Source organism: Triticum dicoccoides, chromosome 2B (assembly GCF_002162155.2).
Source record: "Triticum dicoccoides isolate Atlit2015 ecotype Zavitan chromosome 2B, WEW_v2.0, whole genome shotgun sequence".
Classification (NCBI taxonomy): Eukaryota; Viridiplantae; Streptophyta; class Magnoliopsida; order Poales; family Poaceae; genus Triticum; species Triticum dicoccoides.
This window is the reverse complement of record NC_041383.1, coordinates 817662238-817676141: the sequence shown is the minus strand read 5'-3', so window position 1 is coordinate 817676141 and position 13904 is coordinate 817662238.

Here is a 13904-nt window from a genome sequence, read left to right as displayed (position 1 = left end):
TTATATGCCACTTCTACCACTATGGAAATGAACAGACCTCCACAATATATGAAAGAACGCGCATCATAAGTTGGAGGAATAGTAGTATTGTCAATATTTCCGTAAGAACATTATACAAAGAAAACTGAGCGTATCATGGTAATTTGAGATATGTAACTCAAATCGGAACTCAAAGTCGAAAACATATGCCTGACTCTTTCTCGTGAAGTTTTGTTTAAAATGCACATATAATTTATATGACGGTGGTATGACACTAATGGATGATTTGTGCCCACCAATGATAACACCACAATGCAATCCTGCATATGGTTCTTGTCATGTGAGGAGTTCCCACAGAACAATCCCAAAGTAGAAGACATCAACCTCAGGGAAACATGTCAACATTAGTGTGCAAGTTATACGTAAACCTGGAAATGGCTATCTAAATTTATACATGGAAGCAGCATGAAGGGATTAGCAGACCTTTGTAGTGACCGGGCTGATACTTCCATTCAGAAGTTCCGGGGCCATCCATGGAAGCGTTCCCCTTACACCACCAGAGATGAGGGTCTGACACTTCACTTTTGAAAGCCAATGATCATGAACCTGCATCATCCAAGAACAATCAATTTAAATATACAGAACGAGAAGTGGTGTGTAAGAAATGACAACATATCCAAAATAAGTGACAAAGGTACATAATTTGAAAGTAAGGGGTTACACAGAAATGGTCACCATCATTGGCCATCAGCAATATATATATCAAGATCATGCATCCTCCAAACATTAATTTGGATCATATTGCATAAGGCATGAGCGGAGACCATACGAAACTAAAAAGAACAGAGACAAACTGGTACCACGCAACTAATAAAAGGTTCAATTTTGTATATAGAGATGGTTTGCTTGCAGGCAATCAATTGAACTCACATGTCCAAACAACACATCATGATGTATGGTTGTTCAGGGCGGCCTGAGTTGCCCGGTCTACTCATCCAATGTTTGTGAAGCTAGAAATTTTTTGTTGGGGAACGTAATAATTTCAAAAAATTTCCTACGCACACGCAAGATCATGGTGATGGCATAGCAACGAGAGGGGAGAGTGTTGTCCACGTACCCTCGTATACCGTAAGCGGAAGCGTTAGCACAACGCGGTTGATGTAGTCGTATGTCTTCACGATCCGACCGATCCAAGCACCAAACGTACGGCACCTCCGAGTTCAGCACACGTTCAGCTCGATGAAAATCCCCGGGCTCCGATCCAGCAAAGCTTCGGGGATGAGTTCCGTCAGCACGACGGCGTGGTGACGATGATGATATTCTACCGGCGCAGGGCTTCGCCTAAACTCCGCGACGATATGACCGAGGTGGAATATGGTGGAGGGGGGCACCGCACACGGCTAAGGAACGATCCGTAGATCAACTTGTGTGTCTATGGGGTGCCCCCTGCCCCCGTATATAAAGGAGGGAGGGGGGTGGCCGGCCGGCCCTTGTTGGGCGCGCCAGGAGGAGGAGTCCTCCTCCTAGTAGGAGTAGGACTCCTCCTTTCCTACTCCTACTAGGAGGGGAAGGAAGGGGGAGAGGAGGGGAAGGAAAGAGGGGGGCGTCGCCCCCCTCCTAGTCCAATTCGGACCAGAGGGAGAGGGGGCGCGCGGCCCTTCCTGGCCGCCCCTCTCTCTTCCCACCAAGGCCCATGTGGCCCATTAACTCTCCGGGAGGGGTTCCGGTAACCCTCCGGCACTCCGGTTTTCTCCGAAATCACCCGGAACACTTCCGGTGTCCGAATATAGTCGTCCAATATATCAATCTTTATGTCTCAACCATTTCGAGACTCCTCGTCATGTCCGCGATCACATCCGAGACTCCGAACAAACTTCGGTACATCAAAACATGTAAACTCATAATAAAACTGTCATCGTAACATTAAGCGTGCGGACCCTACGGGTTCGAGAACTATGTAGACATGACCTAGAACTATTCTCGGTCAATAACCAATAGCGGAACCTGGATGCCCATATTGGTTCCTACATATTCTACGAAGATCTTTATCGGTCAAACCGCATAACAACATACGTTGTTCCCTTTGTCATCGGTATGTTACTTGCCCGAGATTTGATCGTCGGTATCCAATACCTAGTTCAGTCTCGTTACCGGCAAGTCTCTTTACTCGTTCTGTAACACATCATCTTATAACTAACTCATTAGTTATAATTCTTGCAAGGCTTAGGTGATGAGTATTACCGAGAGGGCCCAGAGATACCTCTCCGACAATCGGAGTGACAAAACCTAATCTCGAATTATGCCAACCCAACATGTACCTTCGGAAACACCTGTAGAGCACCTTTATAATCACCCAGTTACGTTGTGACGTTTGGTAGCACACAAAGTGTTCTTCCGGTAAACGGGAGTTGCACAATCTCATAGTTGCAGGAACTTTGTATAAGTCATGAAGAAAGCAATAGCAACATACTAAACGATCAAGTGCTAGGCTAACGGAATGGGTCATGTCAATCACATCATTCTCCTAATGATGTGATCCCATTAATCAAATGACAACACATGTCTATAGTTAGGAAACATAACCATCTTTGATTAATGAGCTAGTCAAGTAGAGGCATACTAGTGACTTTATGTTTGTCTATGTATTCACACGTGTATCATGTTTCCGGTTAATACAATTCTAGCATGAATAATAAACATTTATCATGATATGAGGAAATAAATAATAACTTTATTATTTCCTCTAGGGCATATTTCCTTCAGTCTCCCACTTGCACTAGAGTCAATAATCTAGATTACATAGTAATGATTCTAACACCCATGGAGTCTTGGTGCTGATCATGTTTTGCTCGTGAGAGAGGCTTAGTCAACGGGTCTGCAACATTCAGATCCGTATGTATCTTGCAAATCTCTATGTCTCCCACTTGGACTTGGTCCCGAATGGAATTGAAGCGTCTCTTGATGTGCTTGGTCCTCTTGTGAAATCTGGATTCCTTTGCCAAGGCAATTGCACCAGTATTGTCACAGAAGATCTTTATTGGTCCCGATGCACTAGGTATGACACCTAGATCGGAAATGAACTCCTTCATCCATACTCCTTCATTTGCTGCTTCCAAAGCAGCTATGTACTCCGCTTCACATGTAGATCCAGCTACGACGCTTTGTTTAGAACTGCACCAACTTACAGCTCCACCGTTTAATAAAAACACGTATCCGGTTTGCGATTTAGAATCGTCCAGATCAGTGTCAAAGCTTGCATCAACGTAACCATTTACGACTAGCTCTTTGTCACCTCCATATAGGAGAAACATATCCTTAGTCCTTTTCAGGTATTTCAGGATGTTCTTGACTGCTGTCCAGTGATCCACTCCTGGATTAATTTGGTACCTTCCTGCCAAGCTTATTGCTAAGCATACGTCAGGTCTGGTACATAGCATTGCATACATGATAGAGCCTATGGCTGAAGCATAGGGAACATTTTTCATTTTCTCTCTATCTTCTGCTGTGGTCGGGCATTGAGTTTGACTCAACTTCACACCTTGTAGCACAGGCAAGAATCCTTTCTTTGCCTGATCCATTTTGAACTTTTTCAAAATTTTGTCAAGGTATGTGCTTTGTGAAAGTCCTATTAAGCGTCTTGATCTATCTCTATAGATCTTGATGCCCAATATGTAAGCAGCTTCACCGAGGTCTTTCTTTGAAAAACTTTTATTCAAGTATCCTTTTATGCTATCCAGAAATTCTATATCATTTCCAATTAATAATATGTCATCTACATATAAAATTAGAAATGCTACAGAGCTCCCACTCACTTTCTTGTAAATACAGGCTTCTCCAAAAGTCTGTATAAAACCATATGCTTTGATCACACTATCAAAGCGTTTATTCCAACTCCGAGATGCTTGCACCAGTCCATAAATGGAACGCTGGAGCTTGCACACTTTGTCAGCACCTTTTGGATCAACAAAACCTTTCGGCTGCATCATATACAACTCTTCTTCTAGAAATCCATTCAAGAATGCAGTCTTGACATCCATTTGCCAAATTTCATAATCATGAAATGCAGCAATAGTTAACATGATTCGGACGGACTTAAGCATCGCTACGGGTGAGAAAGTCTCATCGTAGTCAACCCCTTGAACTTGTCGAAAACCTTTTGCAACAAGTCGAGCTTTATAGACAGTTATATTACCATCAGCGTCAGTCTTCTTCTTAAAGATCCATTTATTCTCAATGGCTTGCCGATCATCGGGCAAGTCAACCAAAGTCCATACTTTGTTTTCATACATGGATCCCATCTCAGATTTCATGGCTTCTAGCCATTTTGCGGAATCCGGGCTCATCATCGCTTCCTCATAGTTCGTAGGTTTATCATGGTCAAGTAACATGACTTCCAGAATAGGATTACGTAACACTCTGGTTGGGATCTTACTCTGGTAGACCTACGAGGTTCAGTAGAAACTTGATCTGAAGTTTCATGATCATTATCATTAGCTTCCTCACTAATTGGTGTAGTTGTCACAGGAACTAGTTCTCGTGATGAACTACTTTCCAATAAGGGAGTAGATACAGTTATCTCGTCAAGTTCTACTTTCCTCCCACTCACTTCTTTCGAGAGAAACTCCTTCTCTAGAAAGGATCCATTCTTAGCAACGAATGTCTTGCCTTCGGATCTGTGATAGAAGGTGTACCCAATAGTCTCTTTTGGGTATCCTATGAAGACACATTTCTCCGATTTAGGTTCGAGCTTATCTGGTTGAAGTTTCTTCACATAAGCATCGCAGCCCCAAACTTTAAGAAACGACAACTTTGGTTGCTTGCCAAACCACAGTTCATAAGGCGTCATTTCAACGGATTTTGATGGTGCCCTATTTAACGTGAATGCGGCCGTCTCTAAAGCATAACCCCAAAACGATAGCGGTAAATCAGTAAGAGACATCATAGATCGCACCATATCAAGTAAAGTACGATTACGACGTTCGGACACACCATTTCGTTGTGGTGTTCCAGGTGGCGTGAGTTGCGAAACTATTCCACATTGCTTCAAGTGTAGGCCAAACTCATAACTCAAATACTCTCCTCCACGATCAGATCGTAGAAACTTTATTTTCTTGTTACGATGATTTTCTATTTCACTCTGAAATTCTTTGAACCTTTCAAATGTTTCAGACTTGTGTTTCATCAAGTAGATATACCCATATCTGCTCAAATCATCTATGAAGGTGAGAAAATAACGATACCCGCCGCGAGCCTCAACATTCATTGGGCCACAAACATCAGTATGTATGATTTTCAACAAATCAGTTGCTCACTCCATAGTTCCGGAGAACGGCGTTTTAGTCATCTTGCCCATAAGGCACGATTCGCAAGTACCAAGTGATTCATAATCAAGTGATTCCAAAAGTCCATCAGTATGGAGTTTCTTCATGCGCTTTACACCGATATGACCCAAACGGCAGTGCCACAAATAAGTTGTACTATCATTATTAACTCTGCATCTTTTGGTTTCAACACTATGAATATTTGTATCACTACTATCAAGATTTAATAAAAATAGACCACTCTTCAAGGGTGCATGACCATAAAAGATATTACTCATATAAATAGAACAACCATTATTCTCTGATTTAAATGAATAACCGTCTCGTATCAAACAAGATCCAGATATAATGTTCATGCTCAACGCTGGCACCAAATAACAATTATTCAGGTCTAAAACTAATCCCGAAGGTAGATGTAGAGGTAGCGTGCCGACCGCGATCACATCGACTTTGGAACCGTTTCCCACGCGCATCGTCACCTCGTCCTTGGCCAGTGCTCGCTTATTCCGTAGTCCCTGTTTCGAGTTGCAAATATTAGCAACAGAACCAGTATCAAATACCCAGGTGCTACTACGAGCTCTAGTTAGGTACACATCAATAACATGTATATCACATATACCTTTGTTCACTTTGCCATCCTTCTTATCCGCCAAATACTTGGGGCAGTTCCGCTTCCAGTGACCAGTCTGCTTGCAGTAGAAACACTCAGTTTCAGGCTTAGGTCCAGACTTGGGTTTCTTCTCTTGAGCAGCAACCTGCTTGCTGTTCTTCTTGAAGTTCCCCTTCTTCTTCCCTTTGCCCTTTTTCTTGAAACTAGTGGTCTTTTTGACCATCAACACTTGATGCTCCTTCTTGATTTCTACCTCCGCAGCTTTTAGCATTGCGAAGAGCTCGGGAATAGTCTTGTTCATCCCTTGCATATTATAGTTCATCACAAAGCTCTTGTAGCTTGGTGGCAGTGATTGGAGAATTCTGTCAATGACGCTATCATCCGGAAGATTAACTCCCAGTTGAATCAAGTGATTATTATACCCAGACATTTTGAGTATATGTTCACTGACAGAACTATTCTCCTCTACCTTGCAGCTGTAGAACTTATTGGAGACTTCATATCTCTCAATCCGGGCATTTGCTTGAAATATTAACTTCAACTCCTGGAACATCTCATATGCTCCATGATGTTCAAAATGTCGTTGAAGACCCGGTTCTAAGCCGTAAAGCATGGCACACTGAACTATAGAGTAGTCATCAGCTTTGCTCTGCCAGACGTTCTTAACGTCATCAGTTGCATCAGCAGCAGGCCTGGCACCCAGCGGTGCTTCCAGGACGTAACATTTTTGTGCAGCAATGAGGATAATCCTCAGGTTATGGACCCAGTCCGTGTAATTGCTACCATCATCTTTTAACTTTGCTTTCTCAAGGAACGCATTAAAATTCAATGGAACAACAGCACGAGCCATCTATCTACAAACAAACATAGACAAGCAAAATACTATCAGGTACTAAGTTCATGATAAATTTAAGTTCAATTAATCATATTACTTAAGAACTCCCACTTAGACAGACATCTCTCTAGTCATCTAAGTGATCACGTGATCCAAATCAACTAAACCATAACTGATCATCACGTGAGATGGAGTAGTTTTCAATGGTGAACATCACTATGTTGATCATATCTACTATATGATTCACGCTCGACCTTTCGGTCTCCGTGTTCCGAGGCCATATCTGCATATGCTAGGCTCGTCAAGTTTAACCTGAGTATTCTGCGTGCGCAAAACTGGCTTGCACCCATTGTAGATGGACGTAGAGCTTATCACACCCGATCATCATGTGGTGTCTGGGCACAACGAACTTTGGCAACGGTGCATACTCAGGGAGAACACTTCTTGATAATTTTAGTGAGAGATCATCTTAAAATGATACCGTCAATCAAAGCAAGATAAGATGCATAAAGGATAAACATCACATGCAATCAATATAAGTGATATGATATGGCCATCATCATCTTGTGCTTGTGTCTCCATCTTCGAAGCACCATCATGATCACCATCGTCACTGGCGCGACACCTTGATCTCCATCGTAGCATCGTTGTCGTCTCACCAACTATTGCTTCTACGACTATCGCTACCGCTTAGTGATATAGTAAAGCAATTACAGGGCGTTTGCATTTCATACAATAAAGCGACAACCATATGGCTCCTGCCAGTTGCCGATAACTTCGGTTACAAAACATGATCATCTCATACAATAAAATATAGCATCACGTCTTGACCATATCACATCACAACATGCCCTGCAAAAACAAGTTAGACGTCCTCTACTTTGTTGTTGCAAATTTTACGTGGCTGCTACGGGCTTTTAGCAAGAACCGTTCTTACCTACGCATAAAAACCACAACGATAGTTTGTCAAGTTGGTGCTGTTTTAACCTTCGCAAGGACCGGGCGTAGCCACACTCGATTCAGCTAAAGTGAGAGAGACAGACACCCGCCAGCCACCTTTAATCACGAGTGCTCGTAACGGTGAAACCAGTCTCGCGTAAGCGTACGCGTAATGTCGGTCCGGGCCGCTTCATCTCACAATACCGCCGAACCAAAGTATGACATGCTGGTAAGCAGTATGACTTGTATCGCCCACAACTCACTTGTGTTCTACTCGTGCATATAACATCAACGCATAAAACCTGGCTCTGATACCACTGTTGGGGAACGTAGTAATTTCAAAAACTTTCCTACGCACACGCAAGATCATGGTGATGGCATAGCAACGAGAGGGGAGAGTGTTGTCCACGTACCGTCGTAGACTGTAAGCGGAAGCGTTAGCACAACGCGGTTGATGTAGTCGTACGTCTTCACGATCCGACCGATCCAAGCACCGAACATACGGCACCTCCGAGTTCAGCACACGTTTAGCTCGATGACGATCCCCGGGCTCTGATCCAGCAAAGCTTCGGGGATGAGTTCCGTCAGCACGATGGCGCGGTGACGATGATGATATTCTACCGGCGCAGGGCTTCGCCTAAACTCCGCGACGATATGACGGAGGTGGAATATGGTGGAGGGGGGCACCGCACACGGCTAAGGAACGATCCGTAGATCAACTTGTGTGTCTATGGGGTGCCCCCTGCCCCCGTATATAAAGGAGGGAGGGGGGAGGCCGGCCGGCCCTTGTTGGGCGCGCCAGGAGGAGGAGTCCTCCTCCTAGTAGGAGTAGGACTCCTCCTTTCCTACTCCTACTAGGAGGGGAAGGAAGGGGGAGAGGAGGGGAAGGAAAGAGGGGGGCGCCGCCTGTCGTGGTTCTAAGCCTGACAGTAGAGTGGGGGGTAGGTATGGAGAGGCAAGGTCCTAGCTATGGAGAGGTTGTAAGCACAAAGGATGTACGAGTTCAGGCCCTTCTCGGAAGAAGTAACAGCCCTACGTCTCGGAGCCCGGAGGTGGTCGAGTGGATTATGAATGTATGAATTACAAGGTGCCCAACCCCTCTGCCTGTGGAGTAGGGTGGCTTATATAGAGTGAGCCAGGACCCTAGCCAGCCCACGCAGGAGAGGGTTTAAGGTGAGTTAAGTCTGGGGCGTTACTGGTAACGCCCCACATAAAGTGCCTTTACTATCATAAAGTCTACTTGATTACAGGCCGTTGCAGTGCAGAGTGCCTCTTGACCTCCTGGTGGTCGAGTGAGTCTTCATGGTCGAGTCCTTCAGGCCAGTCGAGTGAATCCTCGTTGGTCGACTGGAAGGCGACCTCTTCTAAGGATGTCCTTGGGTAAGTTACTTGGATCAGGTCCATGATCCTACCCTAGGTACACAACCCCATCATTAGCCCCCGAATGGATCGAGGCTTCGAGTGAAGTAGGAGTTGATGTCGTTTCCGATTAACCTTTGCGCTCCGGTTGTGCGCTGTTCTGGACCAAAGAATCCCTTTGTCGACAGGAAACAAATTGCCTTCAGTCGACTTGATCCATTCTGTTTTTTGCGTCGAGTGATCTTTCAGGCTTCGACGATCTCCGAGCGACGGATCGCTGGAAACACCGCGCGTGACAGACTGATTTGTTGCTCGCGGATTCCGCGAGATGCGAAATTTTGGGGCGCGCGCGAAGCGGGGCGGACCGCGGCGCTCGGATGGGACGGGGCATGGACGCCTCGATCTCCGCGCCGCCTTTTTCGCCACGTATCCCGCCTGCATAACTGTTCCAGATATGATTAGGTCGCCCGGGCCCACCTGTCATCCACTCGGAAGGGACCTTATAAATGTGCCCGGCGAGGATTTCTGTGCTGCGCCTTAGCATTCTCCCCCTCTCTCTGCTTCCTTCCTCCCTGCTCAGCGTGCTCGCCCTCGCCCCCGCACCACTTCCCTTCGCGCATCTCGCCGGCGACCATGGCCAAGGAGAAGACGGCGGCGCTGGAGCGTGCAAAGAAGGCGTCGGCGTCGGAGAAGGCGAAGGGGAGATCCACCAGCCGCGGAGGGTCCTCGTCCAGATCCCGCCTGCCGAAAGGCTGGGTCCAAGGAGACTGGATCCAGTCGACCATCACTGAGAATGACATTCTCGACATGGCCAACGAGGGCTTGATCCCCCACGGAGCTGCGAGGCTTCCGGGGAAGGAGTGGCAGCCCCAGCCAGAAGAGGGTGAGTGTGTGCTTTTGGCCACCCATGTTGATCGCGGGTTTTCCTTGCCGCCGAGTGTTTTCTTTCGTGGCTTTTTGAACTTCTTCGGAGCGCAGCTCCATCACTTTACCCCAAACTCCATTGCCTATCTTGCCGCATTCGTGTCCATGTGTGAGGGTTTCTTGGGCTGTCGACCGCACTGGGGTTTGTTCAAACATATATTCACGTGTCGATCTCAGACCGTGAAGAAGGCGAGCCCCGGTGATGAGAGAACCCGAGTCGTCCAAATGTGCGGGGGCCTGGGGATTCAGGTGAGGAATAAGAGCACCTTCCCGCCCATGACCTTTCCCGAGTCCGTTAGAGGCTGGCAGTCGACTTGGTTCTACTGCCAGGTCCAGTCGACGCCAGGGCAGTCGAGTGGACTCCCTCCGTTCACCATGGACCGAGTGAGCAAGCCTTCCCCTCTGAAGCTGATTCCGGAGGAGAGAGCCGACGTGAAGATGTTGATGGAGCGCGTGGTGCAGTTGGTTCGGGAGGGAGTGACAGGCATGGACCTCTTGGAGGTTTTCCTCAGGCGTCGCATCCAGCCTCTCCAGTTCCGGAGCCACTGCATGTGGTTATACCGTGGAACCGAAGACGAGACTAGAGTCCATCCAGAAGCAGTCGACGATGTCACTCTGGAAAGATGGATGGCGGCCGTCACCGGAAACAAGGACAACCCGCGCGGAGCCAGAAGGGTTCCTCCACTCGACCACAACAGCGACCCAAACAAGGTACACTTGCTCTGCTCTCCACTGCGCCCTCGTCGTATTCATTTCTATTAATCCTGCCGATTGGTCGACTGATTCTTGTCTGGGCATTTGTTAGGCCCTCACCGAGCTGTACTCGATGCCCAACGGGGCACAAGCTTCGACTGAGGAGGGCGAGGCGAGCGGAGGCGAGAGCCAGGAAGAGGAGGAATGGGACTCGGATGTCGCAGAGGATGATGACAACGATGATGATGATGTCGGTGATGAAGACGACGTCGAGGACGAGGAAGAGGAGGAGGAGGAGGTCGTGCCACCGCGCTCGGAAAGGCGGTCGAAGCTCGTCCACGACCCTTCGACTGAACGTGGCAAGGGGGTTGCGACGCAGTCGACCAAGCGCCCTAGGACCACCTCTCCAGCGCCGACTGAAAAGGCACCGAAGCAGCTCAGGGCGGCCTCGTCAAAGCCGATCAAACTCTTGCCGAAGATGAAGGTGTCCATCCCTACCATATCAGGGTAACCGTGCTGCTCATATTTTCTTATTCTGTGTGAACTTTATCTCTGGTCGACGCTGAAGTTAGTCGACTGATCCTTTGGAGTTGCAGTGCTGCTACTTCTGAGACCTCGGCCCGGGCTGATGACCACGAGATGGAGGATGCAGCAACTTCGAATCCAGGTACTGTGTTCTTAACACCGTTCTTAGTCGACTGACTCGCGACCTCTGATCCTGATCCTTCTCCGCAGCTCCACCCAACACTGTTATCAATCTCCCTGACGACGACGAGGATGAAGAACCACTGACACGCAGGAGGAGTCGGAAAGCGTCCGCCAGTAAGGTACCTCAGGATGTGACGGCGCCTGAGATTCTGACTGTGGAGGAAGGGGACACCACTCGACACACGGTGTCCTTCGCAAATCCACTGACGAGTGCTCAGCAGCCCTCCCTCTTTACGATGCACCACGTCCCAGAGGACCAAGCTGGCGCAGCGAAGGAGGCAATACGCCAGGCGGGACTCATGATGGAGCAGCTGAAGACCATCCGGGACGCGAGCCAGGCAGCTTATGACGCCAGTTCTGCCCTCCAAAGCAATGTCCAGGTCAGTCGACCGCTGTTTGTTCTGTTGGATATGCTACCAAAAACTTTTCTTTTCCGGAATTTATAGCAGTCACCCACTGGGTGTGTCGAATAAACTCCGTGTTAGCGGGGGCACGCTGAGTGCACCCGCTGGGTGTAGTCCCCAAGGCTAAGGTCGACTGCTTGCAGTCGGCCTTAGGCTTTATGATGCCAATCTTTCCGTCAGTCGACTGGTCGACTGGATTTCACAAACCGGTGGGGGCACGCTGAGTGCACCCACTGGGTGTAGTCCCCGAGACTGTGGTCGACTGCTTGCAGTTGATCACAGTCTTAGAGAATGCATTTTTTTTGAGGTCGACAGGTCGACTTTGTCTTCAACAGAATTAGTGGGGGCACGCTGAGTGCACCCACTGGGTGTAGTCCCCGAGACTACGGTCGAATGCTTGTATTTGGCTGTAGTCTTAGAAACGTGTGTTTATTGCTTTTTCACTCGGAAGTGAATTATATTTGACATTTAGTCGATTGGTTCTTCGCAGAACTCTTGTGATCTTGTGGCTCGCTACTCAGAGCTGGAACAAAAACATACTCAAGTCGAGCTGAGCTTGAAGCTGGTTCAGGAGAAGCTGACAAAGGCAAAGGAGGAGACCGAAGGTATGTTTGGTGAGACCCTGACGACTGCTTTTCCCCTTGCTTGTTTCAGCATCTGATCTTGCTGTAACTTGCAGGTAAGGTAAGGGAGGCCCAGCAGAAGAAAGACCTTGAGCTAGCTGAGAAGATCAAGCTTGCTGACGAGAAGTTAGCTTCAGTCACCAAGCTCGAACAAGACAATACCAATCTGAAAGTTGCTCTTGGGATTGCCAACAAGGAGGTCAGTCGACTGAGAACTGACAAAGCTGCCCTGACCGACCAAGTCAGCAAATTGACTGAGAAGAAAACTGAACTGGAGGCCTTCCTGAGTGGCCTCGCCAAGAAGCTGTTTCTTATGCTTGAAGGTAAACTTCTATGCTTGGCAGACATTTCCAATTGTGATTTTTCCATTCGACCATCCTCTTGACTTAGTGACCACCCTTGCAGAATTTTGTCAAAACTTTGAAGAAGAAACCAGCTGACTGGAGCCAAACCTTGACCCCGTCAATTCTCCGGTGAACGACGAAGTTGCCATGGATGTTTTCCGACTGGAGTCTCGTGTTGCAGCTGTCGTGGACTATCTCGCAAGGCTGAAGGCCGCCACATCTCGCATCGACTCGACGCTCTGGCCTGAGGAGACACTTCAGAATGACCTTGAGTCGCTGATGGCCCGCTTGAACACGATCCCTGGTCGAGTGCAGGAGTGGAAGAAGTCCTCGGCTCGGTGTGGTGCAGATGTCGCTCTGTGTCTGGCCCGAGTCCACTGCAAAGATGTGCGAGAAGAGAAGCTGGCGGCCCTTCGGGTGGCCAATACCAAGAAGCACGACTTCAGATCCTTTATGGAAACTTTCCTTGCAGCTGCCACTCGGATCGCCGACGGGATTGACCTTGATGAATTTGTTGCACCTTCCAGCCCTCCACAGGAGGGGTAAAAAACTTCTTCTGGCTCGACGCTTTAAATTTGCCTCGGTATGTCGAGTGGAATTGTAACCGACCAACCTTAACAGGCTTGACGCCTGAGCACTTTCGGTTCCTTTAGATATCGATTCAAACTTGAATTTGGCGCTTGAATATGATTGCCTTCGGGTCAAAATGTCTTTTGCAGGTTCAAAGCAAGGCGCCTTTTCTGCAATCGACCTATTCTTTAGTCCACTTAGGCGAGCACTGGGCTGCAGCTAAGCCTCCGAGTGAGAGGGTTGCTCTTCACTCGGTAGGATTTTATAACTTAGGCGAGCGCTTGGACTGCAGCTAAGCCTCCGAGTGAGAGGGTTGCTCTTCACTCGGTAGGATTTTTTGTAACTTAGGCGAGCACAGGGCTGCAGCTAAGCCCCCGAGTGAGAGGGTTGCTCTTCACTCGGTAGGATTTTCACAACTTAGGCGAGTGCTTGGACTGCAGCTAAGCCCCCGAGTGAGAGGGTTGCTCTTCACTCGGTAGGATTTTCACAACTTAGGCGAGTGCTTGGACTGCAGCTAAGCCCCCGAGTGAGAGGGTTGCTCTTCACTCGGTAGGATTTTTATAACTTAGGCGAAACGGATTCGCAGCTAAGCCTC